The sequence below is a fragment of the Alosa alosa genome, chromosome 22 (assembly GCF_017589495.1).
Source record: "Alosa alosa isolate M-15738 ecotype Scorff River chromosome 22, AALO_Geno_1.1, whole genome shotgun sequence".
Lineage (NCBI taxonomy): Eukaryota > Metazoa > Chordata > Actinopteri > Clupeiformes > Clupeidae > Alosa > Alosa alosa.
In genome coordinates this window covers 6274465-6288011 of record NC_063210.1, presented here as the reverse complement: position 1 = coordinate 6288011, position 13547 = coordinate 6274465, and the positions used below count along the sequence as shown (strand labels likewise).

General features: G+C 42.6%; 1 pseudogene; it reads right to left on the bottom strand.

Annotated features, from left to right (window-relative positions):
• Window positions 1-2723: 2723 nt before the first annotated feature.
• LOC125287920 lies at window positions 2724-13076 on the bottom strand (annotated as a pseudogene).
• Window positions 13077-13547: the final 471 nt, after the last annotated feature.

Here is a 13547-nt window from a genome sequence, read left to right as displayed (position 1 = left end):
CAGAATGGGTCAGGCTTTCTATAATGACCGAGGAGGATGGTTGACATTTCCACTGGCTGTGCTGATGTTGTCAGTTTTAAACAACACATGTATTTTCTTTGAAATAGAGTAAATAACTGCTTCTAAAAACATTTACAATAGAGATGGGTTTGTTGTACGGTACTTCGGAAATGATTTACTGTAAGAGTTTAATGTACCAACATCCAGATAAGACTTATTTATTTATTTATTTATTCATTTGCACACTGTTAATAGAGAATTAACTTATTTGTATTTTATATTAGTAAGTAGCCCACTGTATATTACAATATACAAAATTATAATAAAAAAATACTGATTTAGAAAATTTGTAGGTGTTGTTTTGTTCCAGAAGCTACTGCCCTAAGACAAACAAGAACATGAGCTGTCAGGTTATTGTGATTGATGCTTGTCAAAAAAACTGTTTTGCCTAACCATGACAAATGTGTCTGCTGATGTGTGGATTACGCACAGTCATGCAAATCAAACATAAACAAAAAGCATTTTTGCTTTGGATGCAAACTCTCTTGTAGTTCTGGGATAATATTGGTTCTCAGATAAACAAAATGTTTATCTGCATTCACACACACTTGTTTTGTACAGTTTTGAAAGGTACAAGGGGGCTTTTTTATGCCTTTTAATGAGACAGGACAGTTGAGAGTGACAGGAAGCGAGTGGTAGAGAGAGTCAGGGTGGGATCCGGAAAGGACCACGGGGCGGGAATCGAACCCGGGTCACCGGCGTACGGTGCCCCAGCCAGTCGTGCCACGCCTGTATATTTAAATGAAGGCTAAAGGCCAATGCACACTGGTGGCGTCTGATGTGTGTTGACACCAAAGTTTAGAAAATTGTTCTATGTCTTGAGTGTCAAATCCATAGATGCGTTTAGGGCGTTGACCTAAAAGAACAAGTTCGGTATTTTACACTTAAAGCCCTGTTTTCAGATAGTTTATGATTAAATAGAACGTTTAAGATTGAAATTTGGACACATGCTGCTGTCCTGAGAATTTTCGGTTTCTGTGGTAGCACCCCCCCACCTCCACAACGCTGCATAGGAACAATCTTTCTAAAGCCCTCCTTACACTGACAGACTTTGGAAAAGATTTTTGAAAGACTACAGTCTCAGACCCTCTCACATCTAAAGACAAGTAGTAGAGTTTTAAGTCACAGACTATGATTTTGCAATGACTAGGGATTTTGCAGGTCACTATTTACAAGACTGCAACTAGATTCCTTTAAATTATTACCCATCGTGCAATAGATAAACAGGAACTGAAATGATGGCATACTAAACTCAAAGTCGTATTTTCGTGTTTCTGCAGCATTGTTTCATGCGTGACATCCCTAACCGATATAGAGTTGTTCTGTTACGTGGAAGAGCCGACTAAATATGTATAAGAAATGACAAATATTATAAGAATAACAAATAATCATATAGACTACAGCTGTCGCCTACTTTGCCCCCAATAGTGTTGGAGAGAGGTCACTATTGGTTTTTATAGTTCACGTCACTATTTGCATGAGCCACGACTAGAAAGACTTACGATAATATCAAACATGTTTGATATTGTTGTAACGGCAAAACGTAAAGAAGACTGACTCCGACTGACTTAAAACCGCTAAGATTGGCACCTTACACATCATTGTACAATGTAAGGCCGCCATTAAGTGTAGAAGAACACAGGCCACCAGCTACGGCAGCTGTGTCCTTTGGATTGTGCTTTTGAAGAGACCATCATGTCCACCATTATGCGTGCGGCTCTAGTTTCCAATTTGACACTACTGATGCATGGTTGTTGTAAGTCACAATAATATTATGAATGCATTTTGGACACTGTTCTTAATTTACTTTTGGAGTTATTTTTGGCACACCCTGTGGGGTATACTACGAACCTCGCTGAACATACCCAGGCTTTCTTCGGATAACCTAGATTGAAACACGAAGCTCACTGACGACTCAATTTGTCAAGTCAGGTTTTCCTCTTCAATGCGCGTTCGCATAAAAAGGGCGTTTATCGCGTCATTTTACTCACCCCATCAGAAAATGGATAGATCAAGAGCGCTGTATTTCACTTAGGAGGAACAAGTGATCATCATGAACTCCTACGAGGAGTTTAAGCACCAAATCACTGCGAGGGGCAACACGGTTGCTCATAATAAGGCCAGGGTGGCGTGCTGGCAAAAAATAGCAGATTGTGTAAATTCGTCAGTGAAATCCCCTGCATATTGTCTCCTTTTGTAAGGTGCGCCACAAGTGAATTATTATTTTAACCCATAATTTCTCAGGTCATCAGGTCAGAACAGACACTGTAAGGGCGCTGTATAAGCACAACCTTGAGCTGGACAATGACAAGAAACTCCTGGAGATCAAGAAGCTCAAGTTAAAGATTCAGCTCCTCGAGAGGGTAGGCTATGATATTTAGGACCTAGATTGACTTTGGTTAAGCCAGACTGACCCTCTGAAATAATGTTCTTTTTCTACATTCACAGCAAATGCACGAATGAGCGAATAAAGAACAAATGTATGAACAAATGTATTTCTCTATATATTGTATTTCTTCAACACACACAAAACAAAGGATTTCAACAAAAAGCAACGAAAAAGCACTAATTTCTTCCCTGAGGACACCTAAATTATATTGAACATTCACCTATACAAATGAAATAAAAAATCTATCCAAAAAACTGGTTGGTGATCACCTGTCTGACGGCCACTCCTGTGGGATGGTCTACTGTGATGGGGGTCCACAACGTCATCAGCCACCAATGGCATGAGGGGTTCTCTCCTTCCTAATACTGGTGATGTTATGGAGCACCACACATGCAGTAATGATCTGGCTGGCTCTTTCTGGCTTCACCCTCAGACCCCGGAGGCAGTTGAAGCGAACTTGATTATTCCGAATGTCATTTCAATCCTCACCCTGCATGTGCTGAGGGCCCTGTTGAAGCGGCCCTCTGACCGACTCTGTGGGTCACTGTACGGAGTCATCAGGAACCGAATACAGGCATAGTCTGTCCCCTACGAGTAATCCATCGTAACGGCCTATTAAAGGGGGAGAACACGGTGTGGTTAATGCGTTACTCCACATTTACAGTAAGTGCTCTTGTGTAATTGGCACACCTTACTGGAATTGATGGCAAAGACTAGACTCACGAAAAATACGCGAGTCATGCATCGAGCCGGGCCATTTGGCGTCCATACTGGTTATCATCAGCTGATGGTCACAAGTATTCTGCAAATGGTATTTCTTTTACATAGCCTGGATATTATGAAGCACCAGTACAACCATAGGCGTGCATACATAGACACTAGGTGGTGCTAAAGCACTAGGAAGTTTGCCTTTTATCAACGAAAATGCCCTTTTGAAACTTGTTTTTTTTAATTATTAATATTATTAAGATTTTACTGAGGTCGGTTTTGAAATGATCTTTTGAAAACCTGAGCCATTAAAAACGACTGAAACAATGCCCCGAAATGAGCCACCTCCTTGCGCACACCCGACCAGCCTATCTCTCTTCCTTTGTCCGTGAACTTCGGCGCAATGCCAAGCAGGGCACGCCAGATGAGCAGCACCATAAGCAGTTCAGTAAGCGTCTTCAGATAGCAGGCATGATCGCTGACAGGCTGCTTCTCCCGTGCCCCATCAGCCAGGTAACATACAGATCAAGCAAAATCTTACAGTTTGCCCTCTAAGCCCAACATGTAATAATTTTGTTGTGCAGTAAAATGTCTCATTCAGCACCAAACAAGCATTTTTGCCAACTGGTCACCTGATAAACTAGTTAGACGAAGCTAGATAAAGTTTTACACTGTAGCCCAAATCAATGACAGATAATGTGACGACCACATACAAATAATTTCGGTAAATTTTGCAAATTTATGTGTTAAGAAGAACGTTTTCTGTTGTATGTTTGTTAGGCAACATATGTATTAACACATTCATTTGTGACAGAAGAAACGGGAAGTTCCCCATTACCTGTGAAAAATGCCCATCTGCATTCATGTAATGACAACAGTCAGTAGCCCACTATAACTCATTCCCGTACTGTTTGGTCTCTTTATTGTCTTACAGATCAAGTAAAATTGTACAGTTTGCCCTCTAAGCCCAACGTGTAATCATTGTGCAGTAAAATGTCTCATACAGCATCAAACAACTAAGCATTTTTAGTCACCTGTTTTACGCTGTAGCCCAAGTCAATGACAGATAACGTGAGGACGACCACATAGGCTACAAATAATTAAAAAAATCGGTAGAGTTTGCAATTGTTAAGACGAACGTTTTCTGTTGTATAGGTTTTGTTAGGCAACATAAATTAACACATTTTGGTCTCTTTATTGTCTTAATTGTATATTGATTTACTAATTGCAGCACAAGTCAAATTTCATTCAACATGTGCATGTAATTTGTTTTATAATTAAGTGTTCCACGTGCGCTAAAAAGTGCCCCCACCCCACCCCCCCCCCTCTTGAGCACCTGCCCCCCAAAAAGTCTGTGCACGCCACTGAGTACAACGTTAGTACCTGCATGCATTTGCTCATCCGACATGATCTAGCCTAATACTTTACCTGCACATTGATACTATGTGTTGACTTTCGGTTCACAAAGTCAGCCTCATGCCCCCTAAAGGTGCATTGATGGGGACATGGGTACAATCAATAGCACCTGAGTTTGGGGAATCCTAGAAATGGATTAGAGAATTGTAGAACGTTAAAAAAAACACGTGCAATATACCACACTGGCCATACTTCCATGACCCTTAGCGTATAACTATTCCATGTGACAACTAGATGTACCGCATAGCGGTACAAAATATGACCGCCGCTCAGTCCTGTACATCCGTTCCGCGAAAATAAATCACACTGCAATTTGTCTCCATATTTTACTCCATCCCCCACTCTTGAAACTTTTGTGTATGCTTGTTTGGCATGCCTGAGTGTGTGTGTGTGGCTGCACAGAAAGTAGCCTACTGGTGCTGAAAAGGTGAATAGATTGTAGAATAGCCAAAGAAGATGTAGCATTGTTATAAAACCTTTAAAATCTCTAAACAATCACAAGTAGGGCAGTTCATCACAGTTCATCCATTGCAACTGGATTGATGAAAGGTCACTTACACCTGTAGGCTACATTGTATTTGGGAAAAGCAAAAGGTATCAGCATAATGTTATTTATTTATGTATTTTTTTTTGTTTTTTATGTATTTATAAACAAAAACATCTCTGTCAGTTCCATGCCGTATTCAACAGCTATCAAAAACAAAGGTCATTTTTGGATGGATGGATTTTTTGTGAATGTTTCTTCTTCTACATAAGATTTTAGTCATCTTTAGTTCATGTAATACTTTATTGTCGATGCACAAATTAAGTAACAGTAGTCTGAAACGTTATTGTTAATGCACAAATTAAGTAACAGTAGTCTGAAACGAAATGCTGTTTTACATCTAACCAGTGGTGCAAATAACTGACATGTCCAAATGGGCCTTGATGAAATGCGTCGCTAGACTGTTCATACACATTTTAACGGGCCAAAGTTGAAGAGCTTTTGTCCATTATTGTTCGTGCAAATATAGGCTGATTCATGTTCCCTTGCATTGTGTAACTGAGGTCCATGGCTAGTCTGGCTTTCATCAGACCAAGCTCAATCTTTTAAGAAATCAAAAAATAAATAGCGGGCAGATCAGGCTGGGTTCACCCAGCCTAGTCCATAGGCACCCGATATTGTTTAATTTTCCGATTGAGATATACACGCTCTGGCTATTCTAAATGCAAAAATGCATCAGGGAGTTATGACAAAACTGTAACTAACAAACTAGATCCTAATAGAAAGCTGTTAGCTTCCCTAAGCTACACAGGCTTGAAAACTCCTCACCTTTCGGCGAAATTCGCCGTTTTGAATCCAAAATAGGGGACTTACGTGGTTCGCGCAGATCCGATGAGAAAATATTGTAGGGGTGCATGGGGTTACAACTGAGTTTACAAATCACGCGCAGACGCGAATGCGTTGTAAGACAAGAGCCCAATTAAAAACGTGTCTGATCCAGCAACGATTATGTGAATGCAGCCCCTATGCATTTAGCCTATTAAACAGTGGAAGCTAAATTTTGCCGCGGATGCAACGCGAACAGAACGCTTGCGCTGGAATAGCCTCCCTGTCTGTGTGACTACATGCGTCTGAAATGTGAGCCCGGCGAGGAGAGGTCATGGGAGAGATGCTTATACGTTAGACAGGCACATCCGGGAACTTGACTCGTGACAAACGTTCCCGCCCCTTTCGGGGGGAAAACAAACAACCCCTCTCATTAACTCCAACGCAAATTAGGGTCAATAAACGTAATTCGTACAGAAATCGCAGGAGTAAATAATAACAAAAAATACCACAAATCAATATGACCACTCAATACATAACCACTTTGCCGGTCGTTGACCGTGAAAGATACCTACAAAAGCTTAATTCAATTCATATAAAAACATGTCCCTTCAGTCTCCCGAGTAGGCTACGAAGTGGTGCAATAACCCCACTCAGTGACCAGAAGTGTCATACGGTCTTCTCTTCTTATGGCTTGTAGCCATAATTTTCTTCTGTCAGGATTTTTTTTGAGGACATGGTAAACAAAAGAAACTCAGGAAGGGGTTCTTAGCTGTGTGGTTGGTACATGTCTACCGGTTCACTCTGGCTTGTTCTGAGGGAATGTTTTCCCCTCAAAAGGGGCATGGCGCAAACAACCTGCTCTGTGTGACGCGGGTCCGGTTGTAAGTATTGATGTCACAGGTGGGCTAGTTGAAACGTTCAACTTCTGTCAGAAACGTTGAGATTGGTGTAGCAACGTAGCATAGGCTGTTGTTAAAGTTAGCGATATTGGACAGAAATATAGACATAACGAGTTCATTTGATAAAGAATACGTGCAGTTTTAGCCATCTAGATCGACAAAAGGTGAAGCAAATAGGCATACTTTATCAGTATAGCAAAGGCTAATGTGAATAACTAAATAGTTGAATTAAATGCTCCTAAACTGGGCTGGTGCGTTTTGTCGAGTTCAGAGACAAAAACAGTGTTTGACATGGCAATGCTGTCTTTTAAGAAACGCTGACAGAGCCAAAACGAATACAGGCCCTACCTAGCAACAAGTAACCTGGCCAATACATATTTTTAATGTCTAAATGAGGAGGAGTTTGCACCAATATCTCAAGTTCGAAAAGGCAAGACTGTCTGGAAATCATGAGACTAAGTCATAAGATTGAAATGTCAAGGCAGGTAAAAAGAGGAAGTAAAATTAGGTGATAGTGACACACAGAGCCAAAAACGAATACATGCCCTACCTAGCAACAAGTAATTACACATAGAACCTGGCCAATACATATTTTTAATGTCTAAATGAGGAGGGGTTTCCACCAATATCCCAAGTTCGAGAAACATTCTGATTGGCTAAAAGGGGCCTGGGTTCTTAGGAGAAAGAGACATCTCCCAGGCCCCTAGAAGCATAAAAGGCAGAGCGCAGGCACATTCAGATCAGATCTCATCGGGGAAGCAGCTGTTACCCATCGCTCTCTTGCCTGACGGTCCAGTCCTGACGCTGTTAGAATTGTATCTTCACTGCAAGACGGAAAATAAAGAATCAACAGTCTTCAGCATCTCTTGTCTTGGTGTTCTCCTTCGGGTCCTTTGACATCAAAGTGCTTATTGAGATTGGAGTTTCGAGAAAGTGGTTAATTTTCCACGACAGAATATCCCGACAGGAACTAGACTATGGCAAGAAAATGCTGAAGGATGTAGATATATTGTATTGACCAATTATCTACTTACTTGGAGTAGCCACATGACTTGCGTATGACCAGTGGCGCAAAAAGTGGTTATGCGCTATATGCGGCGCATAGGGGCGCAGAAACATGGGGGCGCCAAACCGATGGTAAAAATAATAATAATAATAATAATAATATATTTGGTGTATTCTATATGTAGCTACTGTTGTACGTTTCTGAGTGTTGCCTGGATATTTTTGACCACACCCTACTTGGCCCATGAGGCACTGAGCCAGGCAGTCGACTGTTCTGGACTTTTTCCCGAACGCACAGATTGCCAATCCCCCCTTCTACCGCCACTTAAGGGCCCGCAGGGTTATTTAAAACAGCTTTGGCATCTTGGCTGCACGCTGGAGGATTTTCCAGAAACCCATGGAGTTCCCCCCCGACAAAGTTGTGGATGTTATAAAGGTATGTGTTCCTCTTCACTACATGCTTACACACACACACACAAATGCTGCGCAGACTCCAACTTGTAGATACATCCCACTGAACTTCGTAGATGCCGCATCACCATCAGGTGGACCATCCAGGTGAATGGAGGAGGATTGTTGCAAGACACTAACCTGAGAAATGTAGCGAGACGTCTACCGCACATGCATCCCTTGCTGCCAGTGCAGTGAGGGAGGACCTCAAGACATTCTTCCAGACACAACAAGGACTCGTTCCCTGGCAGGAAACAGTCATTCGGAGAGGTTGCCAGAGTGAGTGAGAGATATAGCACATCAGGCATTATCTGCAGTCGTAGGCGCATTATGCTGACTGAGGAACACATTGACATGCTTCGTTTCCTTGCTAAGAACATTGAGGCAGCAAAATAATTGTCAAGAAAATAAGTGAGAAAATATCAGAAGTTCAGAGGGTGACAGAGTGTGTTTGGGATGTCATTGTTCATGAATATTCTTTAGTATAGCTATAAAGCTCAGCAGGTGGAAAGCAATACTTTTATTTTTGTTAAATCATGTTTAGTAGCTAAATAGCTCAAACACCAAGTATATTTTTTATTTATTATTGTTAAAGTTTAAATAGTTCACAATTCTGCTCAGACAAGCAGCAAAAACAGTCCAGTCAGAATACAGTTGCTATTAGTTAGGGACCACAACTGTCTCCCGCATAGTTACCGAGGTGTGTACAGCAATATGAGGGGTGGGGTTGAGAGATGACTTCTACCCCCCAGACAAAGTTGTGGATGTTGCAAAGGTATGTGTTGCTCTTTACAACATGCCTACACACACAGATGCTGCGCATACTCCAACTTGCAGATACATCCCACTGAACTTCGTAGATGCCGCATCACCATCCAGGTGAATGGAGGAGGGTTGTTGCAAGACACTAACCTGAGAGATGTAGCGAGACGTGCAAGTGCAGTGAGGGAGGACCTCAAGACATTCTTTCAGACACGGTTTTTGGTTAAAAATGTGTCAGCCAAATGTAATGTAAAGACACAGCAAGGACTTGTTTACTGGCAGGAAACAGTCATCCGGAGAGGTTGCCTGAACTGATTCGGTCTTGTGTTGTGTGTAATACTGTTGTAATAAAATTGAGTTCTACTAATACTGGTGGTGCCCTTGTGTCTTTTAATCCTTACAGATCATTATTATTATATAATTTAGTTCCATTAATATTTATTTCTTACCCCTGCATAACTCAGGGGCTCAGGCTCAACTTGGTGATCTGTTTCAATACTGTGGCCTACATTTTTTGGTTATAATAGTTATCCTCCAGTGCACAAGGCTGTCTCATTATACAGTATTAGCACCTGTACGTCAGGAACAATATTTGGATAATCCGCAGTTATCAGATGAATAGTGTGCTCCAGTGGACCTGGCCATTAGCACCCCAGGTCAGCCATCAACATTCCAGAGTGTATAGCAGCAGTTATCATATGAATAGTGTGCTCCAGTGCACCTGGCCATTAGCACCTGTACCCAGGTCAGCCATCAACATTCCAGAGTGTATGGCAGCAGTTAACATAGTGTCCTCCACAGAAAAACTCCAAAACCCCGGAAGAAGTGGTGGAGCATGCATATAAAGGGGTTCCTCTTCACTGTGTGCTCAGTTCAAACCTAAACACAACAAGAAGGAGAAGATGGCAAATGGATGTGCTAGAGCGGACTCTTTAATCTGGACTGACAACGAGGTGGAGCTGCTCCTTCGAGTCACCCTTGACTACAAAGCCAAAAAGAACCAGGAAAATGTTGACTGGGAGTCATGCCATACAAAATATATGGACATCACAACAGCATTGCGGCAGCAATATCCGACCGGGGACATGGCTGCAGGGAAAGACTTCCCTCACAGCTCGGAGCAGGTCATTGCAAAGCTAAAACATATCTGTTTGAAATACAGACAGGCCGTGGACTGGCGGAGTGGCCACGGACATGGTGTGCTCAGATTTTTCAAACTCTGTGAGGAAATCTGGGGTGCCAGTCCCATCCCTAGTGGAATTGAATCAGGTGATTTGCTGGACAACAGGGATGATTCCACGTTGTTGCCTTCAACTGCTTCATCGGAGCCTGATTCTGCAGAATCAGAAACTTCAGCATCAGACGGTCTACCCCCTATGGTTGTGAGACAGCGCAGACATCTGCTTGAGGTAGGTTGGTTTCAAGTTTACGGAGATATTTGGTACGCTAGCACAGTAGCCTAATGTTCGACGTGTACTCTACTCACTTCAGCTCAGTCAGAGGCATATATAGATGCAAGTGCTTCTATATGTAGGTGTGTTTGTCTAGTACAGGATGCCAAGACTTATTTTACCTTCTAATTGACTTTCGATTTTTCCTCTGCTCTAATCAAGGCAAAGCCGAACAGCCACAAAAGGAAGAGACTGAAGAGGAAACTTCTTGCAGAGACTGCCATGCAGGAGGATCTTCACATAAAGAGGAGGATGCTGGAACTGATGGAGAGTGCAGAACGGTGCAACACTGAACATCTACAGCAAATCACGACAAACATGGCCACCGCAATCAGTACCATCCAGGATGGCTTTTCACTGCTAAGGGATTTGATGCTCCAGCAACCACCTCAGATGCCCAGCACCCACTACCCACCGCAATTTTCATATCATCATGGCAGCAGCAGCAGCAGCTATACACCCTTAGGACCCATACTCCAACCAGGGGTCATGCATACACCTGGAAATGCACCAGGCTGCCTACACACACCTGTACAGCCTACAGATGCACCTGGACGATCAACACCAACACGCATCAACCAACAACGGGGTACATTTTCCTATAGACGCGCACTGCTACAGGATGATGATGACCAATAGGGTTGTATATGCTAGAGTTTGTTGTATATAGTTTGTTTTTTATACTTTTTAAAGTGTTTAATGTTTTTAACTACATTGTATGTTTCATTTCTATAAAAAACACTGACCTCAGGGCAGTCATTGTGATACTGCACATTTGAAAAACTCCAATAGAAAGTTAAAGAGCTTCAGCTAGCATGTAGCAGAAGTGGGGACAAATGTAGTTTTTTTCTCTGTATTTTACGGGGGAAACAGGGGCTGGGCGGCAGGGACATTTGGTCACCCTATATGCATATTGTTGTGCTAACAGTTGTAAATAATGTATTGTGCAGTTGTGTGTTTTATTATGTATATGTGCAGTTGTGAACTCTTTTATGTGATATATTGCATGATGTGTCTGTAAACAAGCCTGAATGCACACAAAGCGCACATATAGACTAAAGAAAATCACGTTGGCTATTCTGTGTAATACTTGATGTAGTCACGTAAGTGCGCATACTTGTGACCTACAGTATTTGTATGTCACCTTCAAATAAACACTGTCTGTTTGTCTGTTTTCAATGTTAAGTGGAAGAATTGCTTGCTACCCAAATCTTTTTTTTTTGCGTTAGAGAGAGGATGCACGCACAAACGTATGAAGCACAATGCTAATGCTGTGAAATTGCAATGAACTTCAAATAGCACATACTAACAACATAACGGTGAAATGGTTCATTTTTTCATAGTTTATTTTTCCAAAAGCATCCCCTCTCACAATGGCAGGTGCCTTTTGTGGGATACACACCTGCTAAATACAGCCCATCAAATAGGCTATTTGCATTTTGTTGAATGGCAGCCTAAATGATAATCAGCCATTCACATGCCTTTTGTGTCCTGCAAACTAGTAAAATACTGTAGGTGTGAAATTCCAAATGGCCTTATTCATTCTCAATCCGACGTCCTGTGACCAGCCTTATATATTTATTTATTTATTATTTTTATTTTTTTTAAATATATTTTTTGGCCTTTTATGCCTTTAATTTACAGGACAGTAGAGAATGACAGGAAGCGAGTGGGAGAGAGAGTCGGGGTGGGATCCGGAAAGGACCACAGGGCGGTAATCGAACCCGGGTCGCCGGTATACAGTGCAGGTGCCCCAGCCAGCCACGCCACGGCTGGGGCTTATTTTCTTTGTTTTATATGGCTAAGCCTTATTCATTTTCAACAAATATTGTGCTCAACAGTGAGGCCATGAGGAGAAGGCTATATTACAATGAATTTAAAAAGTTACAAAAAAATTGCACCAAAGCCGAAGTTACCAGTAACCTAGGCAATTGAGTTGAGTGTCGATATGTGAGTGAACAAATGTCCGAAAGTGCCCAACATAGCAAGCCATGAATGAAGCGATAAGGGCTCAGAGGTTCGTGTATGATGGACCCTGTCCGTTGTCATGATGGTAACGGGGCTCTGGCCTTCACGCTGGTCATGGCCATGGGCCTAAGGGAGTGGCATCCTCTGGACCATCTGCTGCAGGACCACGTTGAGGTTGAGGAGCCGTTGATTGAGCTGAGAGCTCTCTTGCCCGGTCCTCTCGCGCTTCTCTCCGAGCGTGTTCTTCACGCTTCTGGTTCTCCAAGGCCCTTTGCTGATCCCGGTCATCCATCTCGCGATCAATGTCCGCCAGCAGGTCCCTCATCTCTGCCACTGTCCCGACGCGTGCCTTCCTCAGCGGCGAGCAACAGGGTGACACTTGAGAAAGAACCCAAATGTCATTAGATTCAACAGAATTAAAAGCCAGCTGCTAGTTATATTTTGTGAAAAGTTCAGTTTTTTTAGAATGCCAACACGAACAATAAATTACCTATGCTCGAGACCAACTGGTTCAATGTCGTATCACCGCCCTCAGCATAGCTGTCCGGCAGAGCTGTCGGAGAGGTCTCGGAGGTAGACAATGCAGGCTCAAATGTAGACGGAGATGGTTCCTCATACTCAAGGTACTCAGTCTGGGATACACCTGGCATCTGCATGCTTCCAGACACAATCAATGGTCTTGTTGAGTGCCTGGATCCCCATTTTGCGTCGCAAAAGCAGTAGTACTGGAATGTTTTCCTGTCGTTCCCACTCTTGTTATTGTGGTCAACGACGTAGGTGTACTGCCTTTTCAGCGCCTTCAGCTTTGAGATGATTTGTGCCTTGGTTTCTGTTAATTCCTTTGGCTTCCAGCTGCCTTACAATGCAGTCGTACATCAAGGTGTCTCTTGCCGTTCCCTTCATGAGTTCCTTCACAACGCTGTCTGCCCTCATGGAGAGTAGCTCCATGATGTCTTCATCTTTCCAGGTCGGCATTCTCTGTCGATTTTCTGTGCAGCAATATGCCACTACAGCTTGACCCCGCCACATGGACGCACGAAAGAAACGTCATCGACACGCCCTCTCACGTGGTGTGAATCTCACAGCATGTTCTTCGCTTCATTCAGACAAGTGCTCATTCACATAAT